The sequence below is a fragment of the Pseudophryne corroboree genome, chromosome 10 (assembly GCF_028390025.1).
Source record: "Pseudophryne corroboree isolate aPseCor3 chromosome 10, aPseCor3.hap2, whole genome shotgun sequence".
Taxonomy (NCBI): Eukaryota; Metazoa; Chordata; class Amphibia; order Anura; family Myobatrachidae; genus Pseudophryne; species Pseudophryne corroboree.
The window spans coordinates 76,011,008-76,025,261 of NC_086453.1; the positions used below are offsets into that span (position 1 = coordinate 76,011,008).

Genomic DNA, 14,254 nt, shown 5'->3' on the forward strand with positions numbered 1-14,254 from the left:
GACCCGCCAACAGCTCCTCCTTCACATTCTCCCGCAACTGGGGCTGTGAGGAAAAGGCTAAGAATTCCGAGCCCACCCGCTGGCGGTGATGCAGGGCAGTCTGGAGCGAGTGCTGACATCTGTTTCGGACTGAAGGACCTGCCAACGATTACTGACATGTCGTCTACTGTCACTGCATGTGATTCTGTCACCATTGAAAGAATGGTGGAGGATTACATGAGTGACCGCATCCAAGTAGGCATGTCAGACATTCCGTACATATACTGGCAGGAAAAAGAGGCAATTTGGAGGCCCTTGCACAAACTGGCTTTATTTTACCTAAGTTGCCCCCCCTCCAGTGTGTACTCCGAAAGAGTGTTCAGTGCAGCCGGTCACCTTGTCAGCGATCGGCGTACGAGGTTACTTCCAGAAAATGTGGAGAAGATGATGTTCATCAAAATGAATTATAATCAGTTCCTTCGTGGAGACATTCACCAGCAATTGCCTCCAGAAAGTACACAGGGACCTGAGATGGTGGATTCCAGTGGGGATGAATTAATACTCTGTGAGGAGGGGGATGTACACAGTGAAAAGTGTGATGAATTAGAGGATGAGGAGGAGGTGGACATCTTGCCTCTGTAGAGCCAGTTTGTGCAAGGAGAGATTGATTGCTTCTTTTTTGGTGGGGGCCCAAACCAACCAGTCATTTCAGCCACGGTCGTGTGGCAGACCCTGTCGCTGAAATTATGCGTTTGTTAAAGTGTGCATGTCCTGTTTATACAACATAAGGGTGGGTGGGAGGGTCCAAGGACAATTCCATCTTGAACCTCTTTTTTTTATTTATCTTTGCATCATGTGATGTTTGGGGCTAATTTTTTTAAGTGCCATCCTGTCTGACACTGCAATGCCACTCCTAGATGGGCCAGGTGTTTGTGCCGGCCACTTGGGCCGCTTAGCCTAGTCATCCAGCGACCTTGGTGCAAATTTTAGGACTAAAAATAATATTGTGAGGTGTTCAGAATAGACTGGAAATGAGTGGAAATTGTGGTTATTGAGGTTAATAAATACTATGGGATCAAAATTACCCCCAAAATCTATGATTTAAGCTGTTTTTGAGGGTTTTTGTAAAAAAACACCCGAATCCAAAACACACCTGAATCCGACAAAAAATTTTCAGGGAGGTTTTGCCAAAACACGGCCGCGAAACCGAATCCAAAACCAAAACACAAAACCCGAAAAATTTCCGGTGCACATCTCTAAATCAGCAACATAATCAAAATTACAACTTACAGTAACAGTTGTTTGATACTGTAATGCAATTGATGTGAATATTACACCTTTAATTATCTCTGAACACTTGTCTCCTGTCTTCCATCTTTAAAGGATGGAGAGCATTACTAAAGCTTATCTGATCCCAAATATCACTAAGAGAATGGAGGACATCACCACATATGTATCTGATGACAACTATAAAAGTTTCACCACCAAATATGATGATAGTAACTCAAAGGACAATGGTGGTCATTCCGAGTTGTTCGCTCGCTAGCTGCTTTTAGCAGCATTGCAAACGCTAGGCCGCCACCCTCTGGGAGTGTATCTTAGCATAGCAGAATAGCGAACGAAAGATTAGCAGAACTGCTACTAAATAATTCCTTGCAGTTTCTGAGTAGCTCCAGACCTACTCCTAGATTGCGATCAGCTCAGTCCGTTTAGTTCCTGGTTTGATGTCACAAACACGCCCTGCGTTCGGCCAGCCACTCCCCCGTTTCTCCAGCCACTCCTGCGTTTTAGCCTGACACGCCTGCGTTTTTTAGCACACTCCCGGAAAACGGTCAGTTACCACCCAGAGATGCCCCTTTCTGTCAATCACTCACCAATCAGCAGTGCAACTGAAAAGCGCCGCACGAACAGCAAAACTGCTAAGTTTTTAGTTAAATAACTAAGTGCATGCGCGCTGCGTACCATGCGCATGCACATTTAGCAGCAAATCGCAGCATAGTGAAAATCGGCTACGAGCGAACAACTCGGAATGACCATCAATGTGGGACACTTCCTTCATAATTTCTATGTGGTAATCTTCTCTGTGACTTTTTTACTGGGGACAAGAGGAAATGGCCTGGTCATCTGGTTCAGTGTCTTCTGGATAAAAATGACAGTCAATGCATGTGGTTCCTAAATCTGGCGATAGCTGATTTTATCTTCTCATTTTTTTCTCCCCTTGAGCATCACCTACATTGCCCTTGGTAATCATTGGCCCTTTGGAAAATGTATGTGCAAGTTAAATACTACAGTTACCTTTCTCAATCTGTTTGCCAGCGTCTTCTTTCTCACTATTATCAGTATAGATCGCTGTATCTCTGTCATTTTTCCTGTTTGGTGTAAGAACCATCGAAAACCAAGACTGGCTTCCATTGTTGTGCTGTGTGTTTGGATCCTGGCTTTTAGTTTCAGTTTACCTTACTTTATATTTAGACATATCTATGATGACAATGGGAAATTGTACTGCTATTACAACTATGCAGATGATGATGATGTGTATATATCATGATATAGGGATATTGTGATAATGAGATTCATCATATTCTTTGCTAATCCTTTCTCCATCATTGTCTCATGTTACACAGTGATTGCGTTGCGTATACAAATAAATCACATGACCACATCTACCAAGCCATTCAAAATTATTGTAGCTGTCATTGTTTCATTCTTTGTTTGCTGGTTTCCTTATCATGTCTTCTCCTTCCTTGAAGTTTCTGCAAACTATGGAGCAGATCTCCATGATGTGCTACATTTTGGAATTCCAATTTCCAACAGCCTGGAATCTATTAACATCTGCATTAATCCTGTTCTCTATGTCTTCATTGGTAGGGATTTCAAAGGGAAATTTTGGTCCTCTATCCAGTCTATATTTGAGAGAGCTTTCACTGAGGACATTGGGGGTAATTCTGAGTTGATCGCAGCCTCAAGTTTGTTAGCAATTGGGCAAAACCATGTGCACTGCAGGGGGGACAGATATAACATGTGCAGAGAGAGTTAGATTTAGGTCTGGTGTGTTCAATCTGCAATCTAATTTGCAGTGTAAAAATAAAGCAGCCAGTATTTACCCTGCACAGAAACAAAATAAAACACCCAAATCTAACTCTTTCTGCACATGTTATATCTGCCTCCCCTGCAGTGCACATGGTTTTGCCCAACTGCTAAAAAAATTCCTGCTGCGATCAACTCAGAATTACCCCCCTTGTGCAGGCAGATTACAAATTGAAGACCAATCCCACAACTGATTGTCATCTTGCTTGAAATGAAACAAGAAAATAAACTATTACCCACACACCCTTATTCAATTAATTTACCATATAATTATTTTTAGAGAGAGCTGCATTCACTTCATTAATATTTAACCCAGTATTATGTCCCTTGTGTAAAATAGTTATAATAGAGTTCAATTTAAGTAATGCTATAGCACAAAATGTATTTACCATTCTGGCCATGCAACTAGAATTAGAATTTCTGACTTGTGCTCCTAATCTTTCTGTATATAGGAGGTAATTCCAAGTTGATCGCAGCAGGATTTTTTTTAGCAGTTGGGCAAAACCATGTGCACTGCAAGGGGGGCAGATATAACATGTGCAGATAGAGTTAGATTTGGGTGGGTTATTTTATTTCTGTGCAGGGTAAATACTGGCTGCTTTTTTTTTACACTGTAAATTAGATTGCAGATTGAACACACCACACCCAAATCTAACTCTCTCTGCACATGTTATATCTGCCTCCCCTGCAGTGCACATGGGCCCTCATTCCGAGTTGTTCGCTCTGTAATTTTCTTAGCATCGCAGCGATTTTCCGCTAATTGCGCATGCGCAATGTTCGCACTGCGACTGCGCCAAGTAAATTTGCTAAAAAGTTTGGTATTTTACTCACGGCATTACAAGGTTTTTTCTTCGTTCTGGTGATCGGAGTGTGATTGACAGGAAGTGGGTGTTTCTGGGCGGAAACTGGCCGTTTTATGGGAGTGTGTGAAAAAACGCTACCATTTCTGGGAAAAACGCGGGAGTGGCTGGAGAAACGGAGGAGTGTCTGGGCGAACGCTGGGTGTGTTTGTGACGTCAAACCAGGAACGACAAGCACTAAACTGATCGCACTGGAAGAGTAAGTCTCGAGCTACTCAGAAACTGCACAGATAAATCTTTTCGCAATATTGCGTATCTTTCGTTCGCAATTTTCCTAAGCTAAGATTCACTCCCAGTAGGCGGCGGCTTAGCGTGTGCAATGCTGCTAAAAGCAGCTTGCGAGCGAACAACTCGGAATGAGGGCCATGGTTTTGCCCAACTGCTAAAAAAAATCCTGCTGCGATCAACTTGGAATTACCCCATAGTACAAGGTAAAGGCATCACTAAGTATTCCATGGAAGGAATACTTCCTTCCATGTATTCCACCAGAGAGGGAATTTACAGCAGCCATAAGGAATTGAACATTGATGGCAGAATGGAGCACACTAGGTGTCTGGTAGACCAGGTACATGCATCAGAAGAGATGAAATATCCTTCTACTCCTGAGCCTCCTTTACATATGATGCTGGGCACTGGTCTGACAGTACAATGATTACAGGAGGAAGCAAACGTGAATAGTGTCACACTGCGCTCTATGGGGTCTAGTCATTATCCTTTCATTTCCACAAAAGTAGGTGAAAATGAAAATGTTTTATTTACTTTTGCAGAAAATGTAATTCATTATATGGGCAGCACAGTAGATACCATGGTTATCGCCTCTTTTCAGTCCTACGGTGGATGTACTAAGCCTTGGAGAGTGATAACGTGGAGAGAGATAAACTACCAACTAATCATCTCCTACAGGAACCGTTTTTATATTCAAACACAGCTGGTACTTTATCTCTCTCCACTTTACCATTCTCCAAAACTTAATACAACCCGATCTGTCCCGATATCCCCATGTTCTACGTAAGAACCTTACATCAAGCTCCGAAAATACAAAATTTTCAAAATGGGATCCGTCACCATTATTTTGACCGTGCGGACCTACACCCTCCTCAGATGGCACTGATTCCTGGACCCTCTTGATCTATCTTCATCTGTTTTTTTTCCTGAAGTTGCACATGCGTGAACCCAAGTTCACACATGCACACTAGCACTGCGCAGTCAGACTCGGCAGTTCTAAATTTCACCGCTACTAAAGTAGTTGTGATAGGGACATTAGCGGATCTTGCCACGGGCAAGCAGAACTTTTGCCTGGGGCGCCGCCTTCCGGAGGGCGCCGGCACCATTCGGAGGGCGCCGCACCATTGCAGGATCCGCTACTGTTTGGCAGTGCCCCCCCGCTTTGAAGGGAACTAGACGCTACCCATCTAGTTTCCCTTCGTGGAGAGGACCTTTGCTGTGTGGTGCGCGATGACGTCATCACGCATTGTGGGACTGGCACAGACGCTAGGGGTAATTGACCTCTAGTGTCTATCTATTCTGTGCTATGGGAGAGATGTCATGACGTCTCTCCCATAGATCCAAGGAGAGGAGCGGCGGAGGCGGAGGTCGGGATTCAGGAGCGGGGATAGTAAGTATTCATTTTTTTTTTTATTTTGTAAGTGGTGCTACTGTACAGCACAACTCTACAGGGGGCGTAACTGACCACGCCCCTGTATGAAGCCACACCCCTATTTTTCACCCAGAGCGTCACAAGGGCTAGAACCGGCCCATGGGTTCAACTGATCTTTGGATCACACTGTGTCCGCACCCGAGCAAAGTTGAATTTCTCTGGTGATTTGTGTCCACCAATACTACTTGTAATGAGTCGAATACTTAAGGAGTAGGCACCTCAATCACAGTCAACCTCTTCCTTGTTTCCCATAGAATAATTCCACTGGAGAAGAGATGCTCAGCTCACTTTAAGGATTAATGGACATTCTTTATTGTATGTAATATACTGAGAGCTTTGAGAGAAATATTCTAATAACCATGATTTTCTATAATTAGAAAAAGATTCTGGGTGGTGACATTCAATATCCTTATAGTATAGAATACAAGATTAGTTTCTTAATGGTAAATTGATTTATCTCTGGGGACTGCTTATCAAATGTATGGTTTAAAGTTTTACTATTGTGGATAATAATTATATGGTTCATAAATGCTGTAATGCCACTTGTGTATTAATCATTAGCACATTGTAATAAACAAAAATAAATGAATTAGTGTAATGCTATTTAAAATATTTCAACAAGTTAGTAAGTAAGCTATTTATGAAATATTTGTAAAAAAATGTTGACAGCACTTAATGGAATATATACAGCAGTTGAAAGTGGGATAACAAATTTGAAGCCAGCCCTGGCTGATGTTATTGGAGTATATTTATATATACAATGCATTTACACATCAGTGTATATCAGGGGTGGCAGAACATTTATAGGTTGGGGGGCAAGAAAGAGCCTAATTTTGGTGCCCCTGGGGGCAGAACCACTGGCGAGGGGGAGGCAGCGAGGACGAAAAGGAGGCAGCACCACTGTGGGGAAGAGATATCTTTGGGCAACCACCCCACCTCGACCCCCTCATCCACACATCCCCCCATGCTGCTGTCACTACAATTCCCCTTATGGGAGCAGGAAAGAGAGTGGGGGGAGTGAGAGAGAAACAAAGAGGGTGTCAGGTAAAGATAGTGGGAAGAATGAGAGAGAGAGGTATCAGGGAGAAAGAAAGGACTGAGAGAGAAAGGGTTTCAGGGTAAGAGAGAGAAGAGAGAAATAAAGGGAGAGAGACAGGGGTGGGTCAGGGAGAGATAGATAGAGAGAGAGAGAGGATGTTGGAGTGAGAGAGAGAGGGTATCAGAGCAAGAGAGAGAGGGTTTCATGTCAAAAGAGGGAATGATAGAGGGGGGATTGAGAGAGACAGAAGGTGTCAGGGAGAGAGAGAAAGGGGTGGGAGGGGGCATCAGGGAGAGAGCAAAAGAGAGAGAGAGGGTATCAGAGGGAGGGAGAGAGAAAGACAGAGAGGAAAGCAAGAGACAGTGTCAGGAAAAGACCAGTGGTGTAAGTAGAAAACATGTTTTAGTGGTACTGTGTGCGTGTGCCAAAAAATGAATGTTGCCACATTCCACACAGGGTGTGGCCAGTTAAAATGGGGGTGTGATACACATATGGGGGGCCAGATACACATATGCCCCAATAGTGCCAGATACACATGTGCTTCCATTAATGGAGTGAAAGATACACATATGCCCCGCAGTAGGGCAGTGCCAGATACACATATGCCCACATGGTGCCAGATATGCCTGCATAGTGCCAGATACACATATGCCCCCACAGTGCCAGATATGCCCCCACAGTGCTAGATATGCTCCTACAGTGCAAGATACAAATAAGCCCCCACAGTGCCAGATACCCATATGTCCCCATAATGCCAGATATGACCCCACATTGCCAGTTACACATATGCTCCCAGAGTGCTTAATATGCCCCCACAGTGCCAGATATGACCCAACAGGGACAGATATGGCACCACAATGCCAGGTATAGTTATGCCCCCTGCAGTGCCAGATATGTCCCACAGTGCTAGATATGCCCCCACAGTGCCAGGTACACATATGCCTCCACAGTACCAAGTACACATATGCCCCTACAGTGCTATATATGCCCCACAGTGCTAGATATGCCCTTACAGTGACAGATATACCCCCACAGGGCCAGATTTGCCTCCACAGTACACCCCCCTCCCCTGCTCATCGCTGCTGTTGCTGTGAGTGTGAGGGGAGAAGAGCACAGTGTGTGCCTCTCCTGCCCCTCAGTGCTCAGTCAGTCTGGTCTCTGGTGGCGGTGACGTGTATCTCCAATCAGGCGCTGGTTCATGAGCCAGTCAAAGCTCACAGTCCGGCAACCAGTCAGGAGCCGTAGCTGCTGGTTCCTGAGCTCTGATTGGCTAACGAACCGTCGCCTGATTGAAGATACCCACCTTTGGGCCGGCGGTGCTGTTTACCGGCTGGCAATTTCTTACCGGTATGCAGTACCGCCCCGTACCGCCTTACTTGCAGCACTGAGAAAGACGGAGATAAAGAGAGGGTGTCAGGGTGAGAGAGAAATACAGTATAGCAGGGGTGGCCAACGAGTCAGAGGCAAAGAGCAAAAAATCTTATTAGGTACGTCAAAGAGCCTGCATTGAGCGGAAGGCATGCATACAAAAATGGGGTGTTTCATTGTGCCTGCTAGGCTACCCCCCTGGTATAATATACATTTAAAAGCCAGATCCAACATAAAATACGTTTTAAAAAGCCACTTCCACATAAAATACTGTAATTGAGGAAGAAAGATCCACATAAAATATATTGAAAAGCCAGATTCACATAATACACTTCAATTCCCCCATATGTCACTCCAGCCAGCTCCCTCAAGTGTCACTCCTGCTAGCACACTCCCATGTCACTCCATCCAGCTCCCCCATGAGTCATTCCTGCCAGCACTCTCCTCTGTCACTCCTGCCAGGACCCTCATGTGTCATTACAGCTCTCCCCCCACACACACACACACACACACACACACACACACACACCTTGTGCCATTGCAGCAGCTCCTTATGTGTCCTCTGTTTGCCAGTGGGTGTCTCACCTCTAGTATCTGGCTCCCTCAGTTCTCAACCCCCATAGTGCTGCTGCCTGTCTAGCTGGAGTGCAGCAGTTTCCGGATCTGTTGTGGTCATGTCAGGAGCCATATTTGAATAAAGAAAGAGCTGCATGCGGCTCAAGAGCCACAGGTTGGCCACAGCTGCAGTATAGTGTCAGAGAGAGAGAGAGAGAGTGAGAGGAGAGAGACTGTTAGGGAGAGAGAGGGGGACAGGAAAAAAGATGGAATGGGAGAGACACTACCTGACACAGCACTGCTACAGGGTAGATGCTACAATCAAGTAGGCTAAAGGACCTCTGATGTCAGGGGGAGGAGCTACAACATGAGGGGAAGGAGCTAGGCCAGCGGGATAGTTCTTCTACTACCCACACCACCATCTACTCCCTTTAATAAAGCGGAGCGGAGCGGGCCACTGTGCCCAAAGTTTGGCGAGCGTACATTTTGGGTACCCTGTTCGGGCATGACTCCTCCCTCTGGTGATGTGTCTCCTCCCCTGGTGATCTCAGAGGTCCCTTCTCCAACTTGGTTTTAGATCTAACCACTGCTAGAGGTCTCTCATGGGGACGTGGCTTCTCGCCATTACATCACGCCCCCTAAACGCACATTTGATGCCCAATTCAAGCACTGCTCTGGTGCTGGTTGCCGTCCCATGGTAAGGTGGAGGGGTAATGTGCAGCCCCATTCTGTGCATATAGACTGGGAGCAGGATGGGCTATACAGCCACATATTGCTGCCGCTGGTTTCAGTCACTGCATTACATGGAGGTTGTAATTTGCGGTCTTTTATCTGACTGCACACCACTCCTCCTGTACATTGGCGCCCGTCATGTTTGGGGGTGGCGAGTTGCCCCCTTGCCCCTCCCATTCTGATGCCTCTGGTGTATATATGTGTTATGCAGCATGCATGATAGCAAGCAATACCATACTTTTTGCATGTTCAGTAATTAAAGTATTCAGCGGGCCCTGGAAAATGAATTATTTGTTTTCTGCTAATCCCTCCCATTCACATATGCACAAGCTTTGAAGTTCAACATACTATTAGAGGTCCATGCAGCATTTCCGGTACAGTGATAAAGTGGAGAAAGATAAAGTACCAGTCAATCAGCCCCTAGCTGCCATGTTACAGGCTGTACATGAAAAATGACAGTTAGGGACTGATTGGTTGGTACTTTATCTCTCCCCAATATTTTTTCCAAATATGTTTTTATTGGGGTTTCATAAAACACAGCATGCGACACATACTGTATCAAGGTAAAAGTTGACAGTATGAAAGCACATACAGTAGTCAAAAGTATGGGCAATGTACAGAAGATGTACATTTTCAATACATAAGGAAATAGCATCATATGATCGTGCAACTAGATATACTGAAATAGCTCCAGTATATGATCTAAAAGTTAAATCACCCACATAATACACAAGTACAAGTAATAATACAGGGGGAAGACACATTAGGCACATGCCTAGGGGCGGCACTTGTTTGGGTGCGGCACTCGGATGCTTGCGTTGGTATTGTCAGCCCGAAATGTACCAGTAACTGCTAAATACACTGGTACACTGTACCATATGCCATCTTGAATGAAGTGTAAATGGGTAGGACATGCACATACTACCCCAATAATCTGTCCTACTAACTAAAGATATATACAGTACATACAGTAATACAAAAAAAATATGTCATAGTGGCTTCTTTATTATTCTATTAAGATAGCTAACATCAAATGAGGGCTTATAATCAGTCAATGAAATAATAAAATTAGGTGTGTGTGGGTGGGGGGGTTGGGTGGCCTGTTGTGCTAGGGGCGGCCTCAGCCCAAAATCTGCCACTGAACACAGGGAAATAACACAGAAGGTAAAGCAAAGGTAAGAGGTACAGGAATAGATGAATGGTTGGCTTGATCTTGGTAAGCATCATGAAATAAAGTAGAGCCAGTGGAAGTGGGCGAGGAACACATTGTGAATGAAAACGTCTGAAGAAAACCGCTTCACATTTTATATTTCTGAGAAAATGCCTCTCAGTAAATACAGTGGGTTCGAATAATTTAACTAAATTATCTTGAGGTGATATATCTAATGTGTGGGTTCCCATCTTTGATAACATTTCCTAACTCTCTTATTAATATCTGGTATGGACAAACATCTGTCATAATAAACTAATTGCAACAATTTCTGCTTGACTTCATTGAGGGAGGGGAAGGACTTGCTGTTCCAATGTATAAGGATGACTTATACATTGATTACGCTACCGTAGCAAGAGTAGTAAGAAGGAAAAGTTTAGAGTTCTTGGTTGGGCCAAAGTCCCAAAGTTTATAATTAGCAAATATACCTGGTATTGAATTGGGCATCAAATGAAGACAAAACATTAATGAAAAAAGCCACCTTATTCCCAAATTTCTAAACCTTGCTGCAATCTCACGTGCAATGTAAAAATGTAGCAAAGGTCATGTGAAATTTTGGACAACTACCTATTTAAATGGCAGGTTTGTAAAATGTGCTGAATTTGTGGTTTGAAGAAGAGGAAGGAGTCAGGGATTACTCCACGACAGCGCACATGCGGGCTAGAGGAGATAGTAGTGCCATCAATAGACAAATAAATTGTGGGAGGTGAGGTTGTATGGGAGGGTGGGAAGATGATCAGCTCAGTCTTAGACATGTTAAGTTTAAGAAAGCGCTGGGACACTCAAGAAGAGATAACAGAGAGGCAGTTGGAGATACAGGTATGAGTGAGGAAAGCGGGTGAGAGCTCAAGGAAGGAAATTTAAATTTGAGTATCATCAGCTTAGAGGTGACAATGGAGGCCAAAACAGCTAATAAGTTCACCAAAAGAGAAGGTACCTTAGGGGACACCTACAGTTAGTGGAAGTGGGGTGGAGGTAGAGTCATGAGAGGAGACAGAGAAGGGATGGCCAGAGAGGTAGGAGGACAGCCAGGAGAGGGCAGTATCATGCAGACCATGGGATGAAGGATTTTCAGAAGGAGAGGGTGGTCCAAAGTGTCAAAAGTAGCAGAGAGTTTAAGATGAATAAGCAGAGAGTAGTGGACCTTAGATTTGGCAGCATGGGGGCCATTGCAGACTTTTGTGAGGGTACTTTCAGTGGAGTTGAGAGGATGGAAGCCAGACTGCAATGGGTCCAGCAGTGAGTGAGAGGAAAGAAAGGTAGTAAGGCAGCTGTAGACAATACACTCAAGGAGTTTTTAGGTAAAAAGGAGGAGAGAGATGGGCCAGTAGTAGGAGAAGGTGTGTGGATAAAGGGTAGGTTTTATAAGAATAGGGGAGACAAGTGCATGTTTTAAGGCAGAGGGACAGTGCCAGATGATATTAATATATTGAGGAGGTGGGCAAGGTGGGAACAGGCAGAAGGAGAGAGGTAGCAGAAGAGGCATGATTGTCTAGTAGTCCTGACATATAGTCTATTTTGGATGTGAAGTACCGTAAGTGGCAAAATCAAGATCAGAGATTGTGAAAGAGAGAAGTGGTGGAAGTGGGCAGAGAAGGGAGTTAACAGTGGCAAAGAGGTGTTGGGGATTCGAAGATGGAGGAGATGAGATTCTTAAAGTACTGTATGACATGTCTTGATAAAGGTCACATACACCGAAACGCATCAACATTTTTGACTGTGAGTAGCTCATTCTGCCATTTACTGCTGTTTTATTAACTGATTTTTTTTATCCAATGTTTATTACTGCTATTTCTGCGACTTAATGGACTGGACATCTTTGATCATTGACAATGGTTGAGGATGTTTGGTGTTTTCCATTTTTGTCTTTGATTAAAACCTTTTTTAGTTTGTTACATCTGAGTCATTCAATATTTTTTTGACTCTGGACCACATAATTGGAGGTCTTATTGCTTGGAAATTTATAGCTCAGATACCTTGATATGAGTCAAGCTACCCAGTACACCAGGCATGTGAAACTCAAATCCAGGGCCGAATAATCCAGGTCCAAGTCTTGTGTGGGCCGCAGTTTGATTAGAAAAACCAACAAAAAAGTATAATCAAAGAGTATCAGGAAGAAAATAACTTTAATAGTGTGAGCTGGGAGCTGTGTTATTTCCCATGTATATATCACTTTGCAGTCCCCTCTACTCTGTACAGTATATTGATAAAACCACATATCAGTGTGAGCTTGGAGCTGTGTTATTCCCTCTCATATATCACAGTGTGGTCTCCTCTCCCCTATATAATAATAATTCCACATATCAGTGTGGGCTGGGAGCTGTATTATTCATTGTGAGGTCCCCTCTCCTCTATAATACATATCAGTGTGAGCTAGTAAAATGTGTCACTTCCAGCCCCCCTCTGTCCCTCCAGTCCAGCCACAAGCCCCCTGGTATCCCTTCTTGCTCCTTGTGTCCCCTCCAGCCACAAGTCCTCTCTGTGTTTATTCAGCCTACAGCCTCTGTGCCAGCCCCCTCCAATTTACCTTCTTCATTGAGAGACGTTTTTCTATCCAGATTCCAAAAGAATCCACCTGCAATTAGGACAGCTGGGTATACAGGGCAGTCAGGCACACACCCATACAGGGCGTGATGGCTTCAGGGATGTGGCAGGGGGGAAGAGCTTTGCAAAGGCAGCTGGGAATGTGCAGAGCTCCCCCATGAACATTTCCCCAACTCTATCACTATCTTCTTGCGCATGTGCAGAATGGTAAATGCTGCCCAATCGAAGCTAAGTTCTGATCACAGAAGATGGGTCAGCAGTAACTCATCCAGTGGTGGTGGTTCACTTGGGCCGAAAAAGTATGTGTTGTTGGCCGCAAATTTGACATGTCTGCAGTACACTGTGAGTAATGGTACGCACTTGAACGTCTATGCACAGTTACTGTAGGTTACACAAGTATTTACTGTATAACTCATCCATTGTGAGTTTGCCTGGTATGCTTATCCTCCCTTGATCTACCAATCTACTATATGTCACCCTTTGTGATCTAAACCATCATTATAGTGAAAAGATACAGTTACATGCACATCAATCAATAATTACATGTGAGTTTCGGTACACTCACCTCATCCTAATACTGGGTCCATCTTCATTATAAAGATACCTTTATGTACTTGTAATCAATTTTACTTAGAGTGAGTGGGGTATGCTAAAACTGTCTTTAGGACTTACCTTGGGAAGAATTTTATGAACACATGAATGTGAAAAGAAAGAACCATTTATTACACATTGTATATTATTCTCTTTTCCTTTTAGTAACTTCAATATCCACTTGCCAAGAAATCGAATCATCTTCTCTGAACAACATTGGATACGAACTAACATCCCGAGAGGAACATATTGTATTACTTGTTTTATCTGTTATATCAAAGTCATTTTTAATTTTGACCCACATTGTAATCTTCTAGTGCCTTGAAGGCACCAAGGTTTTTAATTCCTATACCTCTTAAAGTATGACTGTTTAGCAAGGGAAAGGCAGCACCTAAGGATGAGAGCATAAGCTTGAAATGGAGGAAGTCTGCCTTAGAGAGTGATTTCCTCAAATGCAACTCAGCAGTACGTGTGCATTTTTGCAGATATCTGGTGCATTTAGAATGCCAGGGTTGAGGAGTTAATCTGCAAGGGTGAATAGTGGGCAACAAAGCGACACAGTCAAGAGAAGAAGTAAGGTATGCATGATATAGGGAAGTGGCTTGTTCAGTGCATGAGAGAGAGAGAGAGAG

At 44.0% G+C, this 14,254-nt stretch overlaps 1 pseudogene; it reads left to right on the forward strand.

Annotated features, from left to right (window-relative positions):
- The first annotated feature begins 2,008 nt into the window (after positions 1-2,008).
- Positions 2,009-13,939, forward strand: LOC134965204 (chemerin-like receptor 1; annotated as a pseudogene).
- Positions 13,940-14,254: the final 315 nt, after the last annotated feature.